This window comes from Anarhichas minor, unplaced genomic scaffold, assembly GCF_050575085.1.
Source record: "Anarhichas minor isolate MPS153535 unplaced genomic scaffold, ASM5057508v1 ptg000027l, whole genome shotgun sequence".
Classification (NCBI taxonomy): Eukaryota; Metazoa; Chordata; class Actinopteri; order Perciformes; family Anarhichadidae; genus Anarhichas; species Anarhichas minor.
This window is the reverse complement of record NW_027466473.1, coordinates 8,669,675-8,689,675: the sequence shown is the minus strand read 5'-3', so window position 1 is coordinate 8,689,675 and position 20,001 is coordinate 8,669,675. Positions and strand designations below refer to the sequence as shown.

The window sequence follows — 20,001 nt, the reverse complement described above, 5'->3', positions numbered from 1 at the left end:
CAAAGCCTCTCCCAGGCTGACAGAATTGACACATGGGTTTGGTAGACGCGACAACACAACATTTATCTTTCTTGGTGACAGAAGCAATTCAAAGACCTTTTGATGTTCTAAGATGGAGGAGGAACATTTCCTTGTAGCCTTATTCTGTCACTACAAGACTGCTCTATAAAAGGCAAAGTAAGCATATTTGACATGTCTCACAACCGGCGAGAATAAACAGTGTAAAGGGAGGTCTTCATCAATGATTGAAGTTTATAAGGCTGCCCCCGCTCCTCGTAGTTGCAAAGTAGAGAGGAATCTCAAAAATACTGTATCGTGAAGCTTGGGAAGTTGTGCTTTTGACAAGATCATTGTTATTGCTGCACCGAACTGGCAACTGGCCTATCTTTTTATTTTCTTATCTTTGTCTCTTTGTCTCTCTCTCTCTATCTGTGCTAGTCAGCTATTGACCATCCAGTTGCCTCCCTTCAGTCAGAATATTGAGTGGAAGTGGAGAGTGAGAACAGAGAACTGGGTTGAACCAGAGTTTCTCATACACGGATCAATACGGGATCAATGTGTACAGGTTGGAGACCTCACTGTGGTGATTACAGAGGAGCCAGTGCTGCTACCAAACTCTCCTCATTGCTGAGCCTTAATTGGCTGTTTACAGTTGAGGTTTCACAGAATAGAGCAGAAGACTGAATTACAAATGTAAATCAATAAATACAACAGGAAAGAACCAGTTACAGTCTTTTTTTTGTTGCATTCATTAGTTGCAAATATAAAGAGGTTTTGTCATATTTACACACATAGATAACCTTTTTAATCTTTTCTGTAAATGATGTGAAATGTTTTACATCTGAGCTGCTGACAAACCTGCCGGATGCACGATAGGATAAAGACTAAATTGTGGAAATTCCAAACGTTACAACAACATAAGCATGCCATCTTAAAATGCAAGTAGACTGGGAAAACGCATAGCACAGTTGTAGAGCATGCCAATGAAAATTTTAAAATGTAAATTTGCACAACATAAGGAGACTAAAGACAACATTTTATAAAGCATTTACAAGACATAGCCTCTTGCCAGGGGCTGCACCGGGAGTGGCATCACCCCCTGGTGGAATCTGATTGGCCAACTCCGGTGCCTCCCCTACTCGATTCTGAACATGACAATCAGTCCATCAATCAAACCCCATTTGTATCGCACCTTTTGTTCAGGGCTATGCAATTCAAAGATATTGGTAACGGTATAAATGGAAACGGTGAACAACATTTTGAAACAGGCAGGGAATTAACTTTCCATTACCTAAAGACTTCACAATGACAAACCAAACAAGTAAAATAACTGTTTATTAATGGAGACTGCCAATATATTCACCAAGAATGCTCTGCCTCCTTTTCAATACAGGCTGCAAAACGGCTAGTGGGCCAGGTTCATTTTGTTTTACAGTGGAGTTAATTCGTACCTTCAAGATAAGTCCGCTGGCACAAGCACACACAAACTCAACTTTACGTTCTCAAACCTTTGGGTAATAAACTATAATGTAATGCAAACACTGACATTATACGTGTTTGAGTTGTTATCCAACCTTGTATTACTGTCAAATTGACCAAAAAAAAAAACTGTTGCCAGAGATGATTCTCTCCGGATCTGGCTACGGTGGAAATTTGAAACACAGGCAGGTCCTGTTCTCACCCGTTTCCATCCATACTTAGAAAATCACACCCTGTACAGCCAGCCGACTTTAAATTTACTGTGCTTGAAGGACTCCAATCAAGTATAGAGGTCCTGTAATATGCTGGCAAAACCAGGCCACTGTCAGAACAAAGTGATCTTGATGGGCTCTGTCAGGTCCACAGAATGTGTATCATGTTTAAACCTTCACACACCAGCAAGTTGGATCAAGTCACAGGCAGTGATTACAATCACGAAGAGATGCTAACGTGTGTGAAAGTTGTGCTTTGCTGTACAACTAGTGATCAATAATGTGTTGCTATGGGCTGAGTGCAAGTGACAGCAGACATAGCATGGTGTGAAATATAATATAGCGCATACCTCAGTTAAACTTAATTTACTGCAGATCCAACTGCTAAAAGTAGATGCACACTCCAGAGGCTATGCGTGTAACTGCATTACACCTCACCACACTGAAGCTGGTTAATTACTGTAGGGCTAATTCATAAATTAATGGTGGTAATTACCGTGACAGAATGAGATTACTGTTATCTTATTCTGAGCAGTGTCACAAATACAATAAAATACCATTTATTGTCTTGGGGGAAATATGTTTCTTCTGTGTGCACATTAAGCAGAGCACATTTAGGACATGTCAGGGTCTCGGAGAATAAACGCTCACCAGAAGAGTTTGATGCTGCTGCCCTTAAGCCCCATCACTTGTAACGTCTATGTAAAGTCACACCAACCCTGTTTTAAGACTAGAGCTAAATACGAAGCCGTTATTACAAGATCATTTAGTTAATGGTGCAGAAAAATCTGACTTGACAATTTAAAAGTACCAAAACAAACCTGAACAAATGGTTCAGTAAAACCAGTATCTGTGTCCTGAGGTCAAGCGAGTGGAGTTATAGAGTGAAAATAATTACACAATTTGTACTTCCTATCTCTGGCAAGCTCTATACTTTATCTGCCACATTAATGTTTGAAAAGGTGTAGTCCAACTCTAAACCTCGAAAAGACATCTTGCTGGATGAAGAATGAGAATAACCAGGATGTTATGCCATCATCTGTTACACATTTTTTATTTCCAATTTTTGTTCTTCATGTTGCTGTTTTCCTTGCTTTCATCATACACCTTTTATTGTATTCTGAATTGCGTGTGGTACCGACCCTTTTTATTGTCTTCAATTGTCTTGTGTTTTCATTGTGTTTATGTTTCATGTCATTGTCTTTTTATTCTGCCTTGCTGCAAAATAAAAATCCTATAACCGAACTCAACGTCTCAACTGGGCTGCAAAAACATTCTAGAAGACAAATGTGGTTTGCATAAAACGATGACGCATGTTTCCAGCCCTATTTCTCATCTCTACTGACTAGATTATAACAAAGAGCGTCCGGCACATCCTGCATATGCGTTAGTGGAGGTACAAGCTCACGCTTTGACCTGATGGAACCATGGCAACCTCTCATCGGACACTGACAAAGATGACAAAGTGAGCAATCATAAGGGACTCCTCCTCAAGATGGCAACACATAGCCTCCTCTCCTCAGTTGCATATCAATGGAGTCATCAGTAAACACTCAGTGCATGTAGAGAGCACTAATAAGATGGGACAAGCCACACTTGAGGCAGGCTGCTGATTGACATCAATCTCCTTATATCCAGGGGCTTTATTTCCTTATTATTACAGAGAGCCACTAGACAAGCAAATCAATAAGCCGCTTCCGCTGGGCTCAGATACGAGGCCTTCAGATCACTCTACATGACTCATTTTAGGGTTCCCAGTGGAGCTTTGAGCTCATGAATTCATTCGAACATAAGGTGAACATTTCCCAGTAGTGGCATTTGGTGCAGTATGTGCAGCTTCTGCACGTGTTTGCATGAAGCCATAAGGAAAGAGTAGAGGAAATAATGGGGTGAAACTGATAAATTGATTCCATTAGTTAACCTAATGCATTGTTAATTAAATTTGGTGTGTGGGTGTGACAAGTGCATAGACATGGAAATAAATTATATTTTAAAAAAAGGTAGCAGGAAGAAAATGAAATTAAGTGAGCACTAGCTGGAAGAATAAGCCTTTCAAAAAAAGGTCACAAATCACACAGTGATTTCCAGTCAAACACCCAGAATAGTGCATCCATGAACTGTGGTGAGATTCAAATTTCTGAGCATCAAATTAAGCTTTTACTGTCTGCCTGGTTTTTGAGTCGTGAGGATAACAGAATATTGAAATGAGACACACTTTTATCCTCCATCTGCCCTTTGACTTCATTGAGCGGAACCATAACTTTTACCTTTCATTTATTATGGCCTTTCTGTGCTCCGGTTCATTGAGCATTGTCCTTCAGACAGGCTTTAAACAAACTGTGTCGTAATGGTGCTAGGAAGCTCGTAAGACCCGACCTTTAAGCTCGAGCAGAACAAAAACAGAGCTACCCAGCCGCGCTACTTGCATGAAATCTACTGTAAAGCACTAAAGCTGCAGGGGGTAAATGGGCCAGCCTTAAACAAATCTGAACTCTATGGTGAAGGGTTGAATGTGGTTTAGTTGGCAATCGTTTGTTAGCTTCATCAATTTGCATTTTCCAAGCCTTTATTTCGTCTTCTTCTGGGCTTTCTTTAATTTTCAGTTTTAACAATTTGTTTATTTATTTGTTTACCAGAGAACTAAGAAATGAATGAATGCATGTCTTGTTGTACAAATGTCTGGTATTAAAATCCCATCATTTTCTGTAATCATGGCAGAATCTGTTTTATATAGAAGCCGGATGTATTTTAATTTACCAATGTGTCGCATCCTGGAAAATACTGGGAGGAGTGTCTCTTTTCACACTTCATTTCCTCCCATTAGAGTCATTTATCTTTTCATTTTCTTCTCATTTACTCCATGGTGGAGTCAATTAAGAATAGAGCTGTGGGTGAAACAAGACATACAACTTTCAAATATGTAGTGGATTACTATATTGTCAACAAAATGTCTTTTTAACAGTGGTTGGGAAGTGGCAGCAACCTGTATTACTTTTAGCATTGCAATTATGTAACGTATAAGTATATAGAAGAACATTATGCAATGTACACACATATGTCCATATTCTCTGAGGGTGCAGGTTGTACATCTGGCTCTCCTCCTGACAACACAGACATTAGTAGTGAATTTAAAAGCTACTTGATTGATGTCACGTCCTCCATCCCTCTCCAAGTCATTCCCCAGCCCCATAACAATTCAATCAGCCCCAGGATAATGCCACTAAACCACCACGCTCGCGATTTCCAACCTTATCTGTGTACTATAGTCATAGCTTGGCATGCCTATCTGCGCCATTACACCTGTCATTACTCCATCTTGTAAGGAGGCTCCTGTAATAACACCGAAGCAGGAAAAGAGTCATTTCAGCCTCAAGAACTCTCTCATCTCACAAAAAGACCATCTGAAACTAGGGAAATTGAAGTGCAAGTAAGATGCATCAGAGGCCTTTGTCGTTGTTTTTTCTATCTTTTGCTTTTAGCAACCAGTACAGAGCTCCTGTGTTCAGGCTGATGAAGCTAACCTGAAAGGAACTGGAGTGCTGTAAGTGGTTTGTATGTTGGGATCTGGTTATTAGCGAGTAGGAAAATGAAATTATTGATAGTAATACAATTATTATCAATAATTTCAATTATTATTTTATTTACTTAACAATACTGATTTAAAACCAATAATATAAATCAATAAAAATCTATTATACAACTACAGCATTCTACATAAAAGCAACAAACAATCACGTGGTGAGGAGTGTGTGCGTGTGTGTGCGTGTGTGTAGAAAAAAAAGTGGTGGGAGACAAAGGAGAGCGAGGGGGAACAAGATGGCGGACGTAGCCACTTGAGTGATTATGCTGCGCAAGACTCCAAAAATGGAACACTATTATTTAACAGTGAATAAAATACACAATAGGCCGCGCTTACATGCCACGTGTGTATGAAATAAGCGTAGCGGCGTATAGGTGTGTGTGTGTGAATGTGTGTGGGTTAGTTTGGAAAGAAAAGAAGGAGGAATTTAATACAAGGTAAATCCTTACCGGTAAAGTACGGTGACTGTAACTTGATTGCACAGAAGCCCAACTGGCAAACTCAGGCGCAGCAATTGTGGGACTGGACCTTTAAGTTCTAAAGTACAGTTTACGGACCTCACTCGCGGTGACGGATTTAAATACAGCAAAGCACAGCAGTGTGGAACAACCCTTTCACAGCAGCAACAAGCACAACTTAAACAAAACAAGGTTACAAACACACTATGACCTATTTCTGCTCAGACAAACGTCACTTAAATGAGATCACTTTGTAGCAGTTGGTGTGTTTCTTCGAATTTCGTTCTCTATTCGGGAAACAGAGCTTCACTGGTTCCGCGAGCTACGAAGCAAACAAATCCTCCGTATGACAGCGGGGATTAATTCTTCGGAAGTTAGGCGGGATTTCTCCCTTCATCGACCGGCAAATGTCGACTTGAATCGGTAGAGAGCGGGGCGTAGAAGTTATCCTTCTCTTCCTCTGAAGAATACGGGGATTCCGTGAATCTTCCTTCTGCAGGTTAAACCAAATCTTACACATAGGTGAGATTTTGATGCCTGATGGGGGATGGCGTGGTTTAACCCAAATCAGGCTGTTGAAATGCCATGTCTTTGTTTCAACCACATGGTGAAGTCCCAACATGTGCAAGAATGGCAGCATTTGCTCGAGGCCATAAAGATGAGGTTAAAAGTGGGTGAGGTGGGCTCGCTTGGCACCCCGCCATTTTCACTGCTGTCTCGGATGGCTTTCATTGCAGCAGAATGGAAGACAAAGAGAGAAAGTCAGAGAGAAACATTTCTTATTGAATGAGAGTACAGAGAGATCCATGTTTTCATCAGTTTAAAAATAATTACCTATAGGTATATATGATAAATATGTTTGTAGAATAAATCCAACATCGGGCCTGCAGCCTACTTCACTCAGGCACAATTATCCAAATAGTTTCCTCACCCGAGCACTCATGCAAACTAGAAATCTGTTGACTCGGTCTTATACTCTGTGGGAGTCTTCTCCTGCAGAGTCACCTTCCTTTGAAACAGGCCTGCTGGCATTCGCAGTAAGACATTCTCTGTGTCTATTTAAGCTCAGACTTAATATTCAGCATATAGTTTACACTGTGCCTTACAGTAGTTCTCACCTGACCAGCTGCTCCATTTGTCTCCCCCCCCCCCCCCCCCCCCCTTTATTGTGTGACATTCAGTACAGTACCACTCCTGTGATGTGTGCTGCCTGGTGCATTCACACGCATACATGCACAGCTGGATAGCACAGGCTTTACATGCTTGTGTAACACAAATCTGCGGTTTCCCTGCACACACAGCCACACTCGCGTTCAGCGTACTGATTCTCATTGCTCAACAACATAGTCCTTTGTCCGTGGCAACCCCAAAAGTGGACAAAGCATGCATTAAATATGCATGGTGTGTGATATTTGGGGAGGATATTAAGGACGGTGCGTTATGCTACTTTTTGCTAGCAATCAGGCTGAACGTTTGCCCTGATATCTCACACTGTGGTTTTAGTTTTCTGATATCTTGGCCAGAGCTGCTCATTTCCACCTGATGCCATGAGGAACTTCACAGATGAATATTGTGTCTCATCAATGATTTCTGATACGGACGCTAGGCTTTCAGACACAAGGAAAATCTGTGTGAATTACATGTGAATTTCATCTACAAACTGTTTTACCTTCACGTTTTCACATTCTAAAACGTGGATGTGAATGTCTATGTGGATGGGGGGGGGGGGGGTAAGGTGATTAATGCAATAGCCCTGGAAGGCAGAGCAGAAGCGATCGCATTCAAGTGTGAGCCTTGACCTTTATGTATTTACAGGATTGGTTCGAAGAAGGTGGACGGGCAGACTCTCAGACAAAAATCACTCTGGCACTTGCATCTCCCACAATCTGAGCACAAGTATTTTCTGTGCACTCGGCTGGAGCAAGCAAGCAAAATAAAGTGGTCCAGGGGACTAGAAGTCAGGGGGAGCAGAGAGACGCTGTGTTTGAAATTGTTGTATGTTTGTGACACGTGACGATTGAATTTCTTGGAAGTAAAAAGACAGACACGCAGCTTGATAGAAAGACCCACCATAAGGTTCCCATTCTTTGAAGACCATGTTCAATCTAAACGTGACGCACATGCCGGAAGATTGCATTTAAGTGGGGTGACAATATTCTTGTTTTGATCGGGACTACTGCCTTATTTCTTACAATAGAGCTTTCTATTTCATATTTTGTATCAACATATCTGTTCCCTACAGGGCAGTTTTCATGAACTTCTTCCACTTTATTATTTATTTTTTTTGTTGGTGGGGGGGGGGGGGGGGGGGTGTAGGAAATTTGGGTTTAGAACTATGTTTTAGGAAATTATAATAGAAGTGTTTAATGATTCATAAATAAGAAATCATAATTAGAAGTGTCTTGGAATACATAATTAGAAGATTCATAATTGTAGAAGTGTTTTAGAATTTGTAGTTACAAGTGATTTGTAGTTAGAAGTGTATCTTAGTAGAATTTGTAGCACCTTTAACTCTATGCTTGTGAAACTTGTGAAGGTTTTTGCCAAAAGTTGCAAATCTTTATCTTTATATAGAATGTTTACCATAGAAGTGTTAAGCCATAAAAGACAGTCATTGAATGTTTTAAACTGTAAAGAATAGTATGTTGGGAGTAAGGGACAGATAGATTTCTAGACAGGCAATTACAGGTCATACCCGTGCGAGGGTCCTGCGAGGAGGAGGAGCCAACTGGATTTAGCCAATAGGAACTACGGACATTATGGGAGGTTTTTTGAACTATGTAAGGCGGGGGATAAAGAAATTCCGGCCTCTTGCTCCTGTACCACTGGGTGGGTGGTAATGACTTTTGGGGTGAGCAGGTCATATTCGGTGTAACTGTAAATAATATACTCCACTATGCAATTGTTTTAGCATGAGAGGTATTAAATGCTTTGTTTATAATTGAAACCGGTTCTTTGTGTAAGAGGCTGGATTACATGCAGTTTCCCCACAGTCTAGAGGTTCCATGAACCTAACAATTTGGCACCCCAGATGGGACGACCTCTTCGACTGGTTTCGTGCAAGCTTATGGTCATGAATCACGGAAATTTTTGGAGTGGCCACGAACAAAAGGTACGCAGAGCCGTTTAATGAAATCTGTTTAGGTAGAAATAGGAATTTTAGCCGGAAATGGCCGTGATTTGTGCCCAGAGGCTGACCACGAGGGGAGACGCATGACGCTAAGTAGCATGTGTTGATGCTATGGGTAACATTTCCAAACTGAGTAATGTATATTTACATTGTGAAACATACTGCAGAATGAATTAAGGGTACTGACTATAAGGGTGAATATTACGAGTGCTGTGATTAAGGGTTAATATTACGAGCACTGTAATAAAAAGGAAAATTGCCACATTGGAATTAAAAAGTGGTTAGTCTGCTCGGCGGTACTAGTGTGCACGGACTGGGAGTCTCTCTGGCCTAGCTTGTGTACTACTGGGTCAGCAGGCTAACTGTTTAAAAACAGTTTGTTTTGGGATCGGCGTAACTGGAGATGTGTGGCCAGGAGAGTCTTTAAGTGGCGGCTTTTAGTGGTCCGGTTTTCGCATTCCCGGGTCGAAATCGGCTTACTGTTTAGGAGTGCTAAGGCTAGCGGTGGTTAGCTTCTGAGGCCGGGGATCCATTGTTACATGGGACACCGATGCTCGGGGACCCACTCGTCGGACCTTTGCCGTGTATTAAAATAGACATCGTGTGGGCAATTAAGAGAAGTAGAATAACAAGCATTTAGTGGAGCTGGGCGGACTGAAGTAGTGATGCCTTAACTGGTCGAGTCAAACTCCCGTGGGTTTTCATGAATATCTTCGGGTCTGGTAAAGTTAAATAGCGTGTTAAACCAGAGGACTTAAGGTTGAATAAAACAGGACAATAAGTCCAATAATACGTGTGTCTAGTCTGCGTTCTAGCAGTGTTGAAATACGTTTAAAGGTTGAATGAGACGGTGCAATAAACTGTTTGTAAGTCACGTTAACTGTTATGGTAAAAATGTTCAGTTGAGAGTTCATTGAATACTCCTAGGCTGCATAATGTTTACATTAAATTCGGCAGAAAGGGTGTTGGAAGGACAAAGACAGGAGGTACATAGACAGAGAAGGGAAGTAGAAGAACTAGTAGGAGAACTAAAAGGTGAATTAAGAGAACTAGAACGCACCAGAAAAGATCTACAACAGCAGATAGAGGAAAGACGAAGAGAAAGTAAAGGAGAGGAGGATATGAAGAGAATGAAGCTGCGCCTGCTGAAACTTCAAATAGCGGAGGCGGACAGAGAAATAAGTAGAAAACATCAGGCCAAGAAACAGATGGCTGTAGCCGAGGCTGAGGCCTCACAGCAGCCACAAATTCCAGCAGAACCGGCCCCCACAGTGGTGTACTACCAACCTCCACCACATTACAGAGGCAGAGGACGTGCACGTGCATCCAACAGAGGGAGAGGTAACTATAGAGGGGGGTATGGAAGAGGGGAGTGCCATGTGTGCGGGAGTGAAGGTCATTGGGTGAGAGATTGCCCACATAAAAGAAGCGGAAGACAGTCCAGAACACCACCACAATGGGCTCCATTCCCACCACATCAGCAGTACTCAAGACCAGGTCTGGCAGGACCACCTCCCTTCATGAGACCCCCACAGCGACAGATGCCCATGCTGCCACCAGGACCATGGGGCGGTGCCGACCAATAGAATATACAAGGGCGCTAACTAACATGAGTCAAGTTTTGTTTTCACAGGTGGAGAACACAGAGGCATCCGCTGACAGGAGAAAGCAGTTGCCTATTGTATCACCAGGCAGCTGGCTGTGGATGGGGTCCACAGGTGTAAGTGGTACTGACCAATAGGGGGGACTGGACCATGGGAGGTTCATTTTATAGCCAAGATACATAGATGACATAGGGGTACCAAGGGGGTGTCTAATGAATTTAAAGCCAGCAATCAAATAGCTGCAGGTTTAGAATCTGTTTTCTCTCGAAGGGTGTCATTCAATAAAAATGTCAATTGGATCAATTACATTTACTATAATCAACAGCGTTTTGTAAACTTCACCAGGGACGCCATATCAGGACTGCATGCACAGCTAGCGAAGACTAGTTTAATGACCTTGCAGAATAGCATTAGATATGATTTTAGCTGAGAGGGGCGGAGTTTGGATCCGCCTGTGGTACTTTAGTTCCAAATAACACAGTTTCTGATGGATCGGTGACCAAGGCGCTGGCCGGATTGACGACGCTCAGCCAAGAGCTAGCAGAGAACTCTGGTGTCGATAATCCAGTCACCGACTGGTAGGAGGGGCAATCAGTTACGTGTCGACGATGAGGAAGAATTTGAACTTCTGATGGCCACTGTTTAGTTGAGGCCACCATCGATGCCATAGCAGGACTTCACAAGCAGCTCCTGAACATCTTCACTGAGATCCTGAAGGACCTGATTAGGCCCAGATGGACTTCTAAACACATCCGGTGAGATACTGGAAATTTGGAAAATAGACTGAGTGATTGTTTTGTTTGATTATTTTGAGGATTGTTTTTGTTTTATTGGGTTATAATGGGATTTCAGGGTGCAATAATTAAGAAATGTAATTTTGTCAAGTAAAAAGAGCAGACAAGGCTTCTCAGAAATTTTTCTCTAGCCCTCAGGATGGAGCCTGGACTCGATGCATGACCATTCCCACCTCCACCATCTACAGCCCCACCACCTGGACACCAGAGGACTTCAACCGGAATCGACTGTTATTGTGTGTAGAGAGGCAAGCGTAGGGTGATCAGTTAGGGGTGGATGATGAAAAATACTTGAACTGTTGTTTGCTATTGTTTAGATAGGTAAACTCAACCTCGAATTGCTGAGGGGGATTGTGATTTCCAAGGTATTATTTAATCCGCTGTGAACAGCGGAGTAGGGGGGAGTTGTAGGAAATTTGGGTTTAGAACTATGTTTTAGGAAATTATAATAGAAGTGTTTAATGATTCATAAATAAGAAATCATAATTAGAAGTGTCTTGGAATACATAATTAGAAGATTCATAATTGTAGAAGTGTTTTAGAATTTGTAGTTACAAGTGATTTGTAGTTAGAAGTGTATCTTAGTAGAATTTGTAGCACCTTTAACTCTATGCTTGTGAAACTTGTGAAGGTTTTTGCCAAAAGTTGCAAATCTTTATCTTTATATAGAATGTTTACCATAGAAGTGTTAAGCCATAAAAGACAGTCATTGAATGTTTTAAACTGTAAAGAATAGTATGTTGGGAGTAAGGGACAGATAGATTTCTAGACAGGCAATTACAGGTCATACCCGTGCGAGGGTCCTGCGAGGAGGAGGAGCCAACTGGATTTAGCCAATAGGAACTACGGACATTATGGGAGGTTTTTTGAACTATGTAAGGCGGGGGATAAAGAAATTCCGGCCTCTTGCTCCTGTACCACTGGGTGGGTGGTAACGACTTTTGGGGTGAGCAGGTCATATTCGGTGTAACTGTAAATAATGTACTCCACTATGCAATTGTTTTAGCATGAGAGGTATTAAATGCTTTGTTTATAATTGAAACCGGTTCTCTTTGTGTAAGAGGCTGGATTACATGCGGTTTCCCCACAGTCTAGAGGTTCCATGAACCTAACAGGGGCGGGGGTATAATACCAATAGTTTTCTTTTCTTTTCTTTATTTTATTCAAAGATGTGTCGCGTTCATGTAACATGCAAAATGTTTTATATTTGGAGTTGCACACGTGTCCATAAAAAGATGACAACAAAAAAAATGTATGCTCTTTGTAGGAAGTTTACTTTTATCATACAGGACATCATTACCATAATTAAGGGTCAATATTAATAAACAATATTTGCATTATTTTTCTTTCTGGGTGTGACCATTCAAGGGTTTCAAAGCAATCTTGAAACAAGAAACGGATTATAAAACACAAACCAATCGGCTAAGTCCTGAAGGGAGCGATGAGAGACTGCGAGAGAGAAAGATGTCTTCGAGCTCAGGCAGTTAATATGCCGGCTGCATGTAATGTTGAAATTAGTTTTATGTGTTTTGGCAGGGGGATGCCAGAGAGCAAAGCCAGGTGAGGGCCTGTGAGTACACAAGTCTGAAAACATAAATGTTATAAACCAATACACAAGCTGCCTATTGGGAGGTGAGGGGAAACAATATTAACACTGACAGTGATGGATGATGCTGCTTCCTGTAGATGGCTGATAGATACAGGGCCCTTTAGAGCCGAGAAGCATCGTGTTCTTCAAAAAGGGACATTCCATGCGTCTTTCAGCTAAAACTTGCATTTGTAAGGAGAAAGTGTACAATACTAATTTGTATAAAGATGTGTGGGCCTTTTTTCATTTATATTTGCCTGCCAGATTGTAAAAACAAATGTTAGATTTACCCAAAAACCCCGTCACACTCCACAGCAACACTTGCACTGCCTCTGAAGAATTATGTGTTTACTGTTGTCCAGTCTTACCAAATGTATGAACCACCACTGTTTAGGTCTGTGACATCAGCTTGCGCATCTGCAGTTGTTTCTCAAAACCTCTACCTACTCCTGATGGTTTTGAATTCAAACGAAAAGCTTTGAACAGCAAAAAGAAAAGGTTACAGCGAGGTAAGGTCCTAGAGCAGGGGTATTAAATTAAGATTCAGCGAAGTCCATTTAGAGAGAATTTCCTCAAGCAAAGGTCCGGAACATCACAATAATGTAACTCGTGCTATGATTTAGTGCCATATACAGTATATTGGAGTAGGCAGCAGTTGTAGCAACATCTGTATGTAGTCAGCAACTGACTGTCAAATCAAATAAGGAAAGTTCAATTGATTAACATCTCAACAATATTTATTGTCAGATTTCAAATTGAACTGGATTCATTATAAATAATACATACTCTAATAATAAATAGTAAATGTTCTTCTCTTATTCCAAGTAAAATAAGGACTGGATTGAAAAAATAAAATGCGACTCTTAAAATAAAGTACTTAATTTTAGAAAAAATGAATTTAACTGAATTGTCCTGCAGCTTTAAATGTATTTATTCAGGTGTGAAAAAACCCAAGATATCCATATTATTCCCATCTTCTCATAAGAGAAATGTGTGTGCAGGGACTTTATCTGTGGTTATTAAAATTAGGATTCTGATCATATTGGGCTATATATATATATATATATATATATATATATATATATATATATATATATACACATGCTCAAAGGTCCAGGGTCCGGAGTCACCAGCATCTGGGTCCGGACCCAGACTGCGGTCCACCACCCCTGGTCCACCCCTGTCCTAGAGGAAAAAATAACACGGGAAATTGTCATCGCTCATAAGAAGAGATATGACTCTGCTAAGCTGTGAGGCAGATTGAAAACAGAAAACACAGAAACGGACAGAAACGGAGGTTATACTGTCACACTTAAGTTTTTGTCATGTTTTTGTCACTAAATGGATTGTATAGTTTAAAACACATTTCTCAAGTAATTGTATAATATTTGTACATTGTTTGTAAGATGTGAAATCCATAATATGTCCTTGGTAAGCTGACACCATGAAGGCTACCGTCACTGTGCTGTAGCTCAGGATTTCTGAATCCCATGTGACACGATAGTCATTCTGTACATACATACATAATCACGAGTCAAGGACAGGTGAAATATGAACACCTAATGTATATAAAATAACACTACTGAATGGAAATTGCTTCATATTTGAAGCAATTTCAAGGTAAGAAGTCACTGTGGTACATTCTTGGTGATACTAAATTGATTTTATTGGTCATATTGACTTATAATACTCTAAGTAATTACTGTTTTAATCATCTACTTAACAGTGGGAGGTTGTTGTTGTTTTTTACCACAGAATAGTTCTTCCAATAGCTGCTTTAAATAAATGCAAATCACAGGCTCTTGTAGCTTATTGCTTTAATAAACTGTGACTGAGAGCAGTGTACTCAAGCATGATTGAGAGACTGCAAATACTCTGCTCTGATCTTATTTAAACTTCTCCTGGTGCAGGAGCAGGTTATTATGAGGGGCTGTAAATTACCACACCAGGTAATTGGAGAGCATCAGTGGAGCCAATAAAGTCGAAGCACTTGCAGATGGTAAAAACAAAGCCCAGATGATGAACAGCTCTCTTGGAAAGCAGCTGTTATTCTTTGGATAGAAACTTTACATTAGCACGGAGAGTGAGTCCATGTGTAAAAATCCCGAAAACACCCATCTCGGCACTAAAGTTACAAAGTTGTTTTTCATTGGTGCCTGTGTAATGAAAAGAGTCATCACAGTTTATAAACTTTTTTTTATTTATTTTCTTTTTTTTATTTCTGCGCTTTTATAGCTTCACCAAAATTGGATTTCAAGCCTGGCTACCCTAAGAGGATCTACAAACACATGTGGTGCAAGAGCAAATCTGTGTGGAAGAGCACAGGGTAAAAAAAATAATAATAAAAGGGTGAAAATTAAAGTGGTTTAGCCTGAATGGATTTGAGGGGCTGGAAAATACATTTTAGTGCCCAGTCATTCATCCTTCTCACACTACTGTTTAATATACATTTTTCATGGTTTGTCTGCTCCAGCTCAGCAGAAATCTCGAGGCATTCATCAGCAGGTGTTTCACTCTCACCCTGCAGCTAAACTGTTGGGTGGCATTCAATTGTTGCATATATGATAAAGTCTAAGTTTATAAATGTGTTTGACTGCATGTGTGTTGACCCAAGTAAGAATAGCCTATGCTAATGCTAATGGGGATCCTAATAAAGAAAAACTCAAAACTAAAACCCAACATCCAGCAAATGTAATTTTACATCAACTGAAAAATAAGAAATGATAAAAGCCTATTACGCTAAATAGGTTTTAGCAAGCCGTCTTAGAAGGAGAGAAGCATTCCCTCATACTGCATGCTCCGCTTTCAGCCCTGTTGAGAATCTGGCGTGGCTCCTCGAGGCCTTTAAAGACAGCAGGTGGTCACAACGCCCACGCCAGCGCTAACCCAATATGCCGTTGCGCACTTGTAAGAGACATACATCAAAGCTGATACTCGCGTCTGCAGGTGTTTGTTTATTCTGTAGCTGCGTAGCAAGATAGGAGATGAACAGACCTTGATTTTAGCATGCTGGAAACGTAAGCTCTCTCCAGCTATAGACACACAAAAGCCCTACTGTACTTTGAACTCCCGCACCTTGATCATCCGTGTTGTGTTGTTGTTATGCTGCAAAATCAAACTTGTCAGCTACAAAACCGCACCGCGTAAAAAGAGGGTCTGATTTGACAAAAAAAATATTATTCGTCACCGTGTAATCTCTGATTTACTGCTACTGGTGGAATCAGACGGATAACATATTTTCCTTAATATTGGTGACGGTAGCTGCTTAAGATCTGATGTTTGGCCGGTTTTGCTTTTGTTCACTTGCTTCCACTGTGTGACGCTACACCGTAGTGACACCATGGTGAATTGTAGCCGACTCATCAACCGATATCCTTTGAGATTGTGAAGAACTCCGCCCTGTTTTGAGCTCTGATGGATTTGACTGCAGCATTCCCTTGGAAGTTCGTGGCCATATGACAAGAATTGCGGAATTCATCTCAAGCCTTTCTGTTCACATTTGAAGTTCAACAGAAAGGTTTAGACAGTAGTGATAGGACTTCATGTCCATCTGTAACAGTGAGAAACCTTATCAGCGCTCATCAGTGTCCTCTGGCAGGTTTTACAAACACGACCCAAAAAACTTCTCTCATCTCTTTCCAAAGTGATGTGGACTGACAGTAGCGGTATCATTCATGAAGCAGGGTGAATAATTCAATGTATTTTTAAAAAGGACAAAAGACTTGGGGTGAATGACAACTTGTCAGCGGGAGATAAACTGAGTGAATGCATAACAGACGAATAACATTAAAGTGTGCCAGCAGACAGTAGGTAACTCAGTGCCATCCACTTTTCTGCAGCGCCCTTTCATATGCGTTTACCCTTCCACTTTTGTTCTCACAAATATTTCTCCCTGTACATCTTTCGGTCGCCGTGTATGTCAGAGCGCATGCCGTGGCAGGGATTTCTAGTTCAGAAGGGGTCACGGGGAGAGAGGTGAAAAGATGTTGGTGACTAACATTGGCTGCTAATGCCCTTGGCCATTATGTGACTCACTTTAGCTCCCGTCAAAGTGAACTCTGACCAAGTGTGTCCAACGCAGCAGCCATGCGCGGAGCTGAAGGCGAGTTACACGGACAAGACAGGAGGGAAAGGGTGCAGAGCGTAACTAAGGGAGCGGCCAGGAGGCTGGTTCTGCTCTGATTTGACAGTTTATGGTCAGTGCATTTATCACAAATGTCATCCTTCATCACTGCTAAGCTGCACCACATAGCCCGCGTTATGATACACACAGGAAAGGTCTGGATAAAGGTGTTCAGTTTGATGCTTTGTTTAAAACCAAATATTATCAAATACTCACTCCATCTCCAGCGCTTTCCATTTCACTATTATATCTTCTACAAGAGAATTATTATATATGAGCTGGGTTTTTTTGTTGTCGTTTTCAACTGTCATTTTTGTTTTCTTCCAGTCATTTTGACTTCAGGCGCTTAACTTTAACTCTTTAACTGCATGCATATTCACTGAGTGTACGGCCATATGTTAATCCCTGACTTTAGGATTTAAAAATCCTTATTTTCATTATTGGACTTGGATGTTTTGTTAATCCCCAAACAGATTAAGTTGGGTATTTCTGTAATCAGATATTGTATGTCTTAAATCCACAGCCTTTCACATAGAGTGCACTACAGCCCATGGGCCACATGTTATTAAAATCAAAGTGATCTCTGGCATGATATGAACCACATTAGTACATGGGGTCCTAATTAAGTGTGAGGAGTCGTCTCAAGAGCCTGGGTTATGAAAGAGCCATTATCGTGTGGCTCAAATCATCTTTCTTTGAATTCCTGATTGGATTCCACTGCGGCAGCACTTTTCGTAATGGATACATAACATTTTGGAACCAACCCCTTCAATTAGCAGTGATACCACTCACTGCTTTGTTTATCATTTTTGGAGTGTGAGATATTTAGTCTGAAATTTGCTCCCACATTTAATTCAACTCCTGCTTTTATCTTGATCATATATATTTAAGATCTCCCTGCACGCCAAGCATTTCTTCAATGAAAAACTATTAGGGCCAGTCTTGAGGGGGAAAAAGGAGAGGAGGAAGATTTCTGTTTTTATAATGCATTTCGAGAATATGGACGAAATGTAGGTACGCGCTAAGGACAGTAGTTTGATTATTCTTGACATTTCATCTCTATTCTCAAAATGGTATTTCAACTTTAATCTAATGCAAAATAAATTTAAAAAAATCTTCCTCCATTCATTTTTTATTTTTATTTTGTCTGGCCCTAATACTCTTTTGTATTATTCTATCATATAGTACCTTATTTATAATGCATTTATTGAATGTTAAATTAGGGAACTGTATCACTGAGTGTATTTTTGTGATATGGCCATTCATGGGCTTTGAAATCCATGATACCAAAATGTGGCATGAGTTACGTATTTTCCTGCATGAGTACTGCACTGACAATTACCAAAGAGTCGGACAATAAATGCTTACTGTCCCACAGCAAATCTGGTGAATGTGTACATTTGCTGCTTAATCTGGGCAGAAAACGGTCGTCACAGTGCTGAAAGGTTAAGCGGTCTGCAGAACCATGGAAAATACAACCCCCGGTCTAATCCCTTAAATCTTGGCAGATCTACCAGCACAGGGGAAAAAAACATTGCAGCCAGCATTACTGGAAACGGATAGTATGTGATACACATTGTCCCATTGTTAAACGTTTGATTAGCTCAGCCTCCTGTGGAAATTGCAATCCCATTGGTCACCTGATATTTGTCCCATCTTTGGCAGAGATAAATTAAATGGACACATAATTGCAACCGCCATTTAAATCATCCTATTGACCCATATTTAACTGTTCAGGAGATAAGGAAACATTGCGAGTGTCTTTTATGGAATTTTTCAATTAATTTCAGTGTGTTTGCAAAATTGAGAGTCTAGTGTTTTATATTTTATGACAAGTGACTTTGCAGTCACGTATAAAGGCCGTCTTCAAAAAGGCTTGAGGTCTTAGTGGCACCAGTAGCCTGTGACTTAAATACTTAAATGAGCGAGAGTCACTGTTTTAGAGCTTGTTACAGCATCACTTGTCATCACTACAAAGTCAGCCAGCACCCTCACCCAGCTCCAGCTACCTGTCTGCTCAGTCCCGGAGGGAAGTGAATAAGCAAGCGGTCCGACACATCAGTGTGTCAGTGCTGCGAGCGGTGCCAACCACAAGGTTAAAAGGACTGCAACCTTTTATGTACGGCTGTTCAGAGAGGCTATGGTAATTCTGATCTTAACTGAGTCTGAAAGAGGGGTTTTTTTTCTTCATTTTGTAGCAACATATCATCATAGTTACATTGCTTCTCCTGGGGAATAGAAGAAACAAAAGCTGATATTTGGGCCGACGTAGAGCCTGCCACCTTGTCAACCTTATTTCAGTAGTCTGGACCCAAAACACAAACACACATTCCTTTGCCCTGAGGCAATCATTTCTGGTCGATGGTTGTTTTTTTTCCAAAGAAAATTAAAACTGAGCATGCAAATCTGCCACATTGACTGGAAGGATGATGAATCTTAATGAAATATTAATGAGAAAAGGTGTTTAAAGAAAAAAAGTTAAGTTAAATAAGACTACATTCTACTAAGCTCCCATATTCATTTGTCAATATATTCTTCAATCTGTAGTTCTCAAGTTGAAGAAAGGCTGCTGCACTTAAACATTTGAGATATTTTCTCTTCTGAAAATGTTTCTTGTTAAAAGCAGTTTTTTTTCCCATTGGGATTAATTAAACCTCCTGTGGAGCTGGTCTTGGAGTATTTGCTTGCTGATTTTAAGATTCCCTGTGGCACTTGGCCGAGCCAGACAACCAGCCAATCACTGCACTACACTGTAGTTTCTTGAGTCGATGCTCTCTGCCTAGTCGTATCCATCAAGCTTAGCGTCAATAGTGCTGATGGCCGACTCCCTGGATCGAGGTCTGTGGATGACAGTGTGACAAAGTGCCAGACTGGCAATCAGCTACTTGTGATAAGGTTCGCCCAGGGAGCAAACGCTCTGATTATTTAACATACAATAAATGCTACAAATGCCTTATGCTGCTTAGTATTATTTAAAAATGTAAGATTGGTATTTTATTTATTTTGCTCTGCACCACCAACAAATATATGACA

The 20,001-nt window shown here is 40.8% G+C and overlaps 1 protein-coding gene across 1 annotated transcript in view; it reads right to left on the bottom strand.

Annotated features, from left to right (window-relative positions):
• The window catches only part of LOC142960146 (seizure protein 6 homolog), an 84,847-nt gene that overhangs the window by 39,568 nt on the left and 25,278 nt on the right, over window positions 1-20,001 (bottom strand). The window lies entirely within an intron of this gene.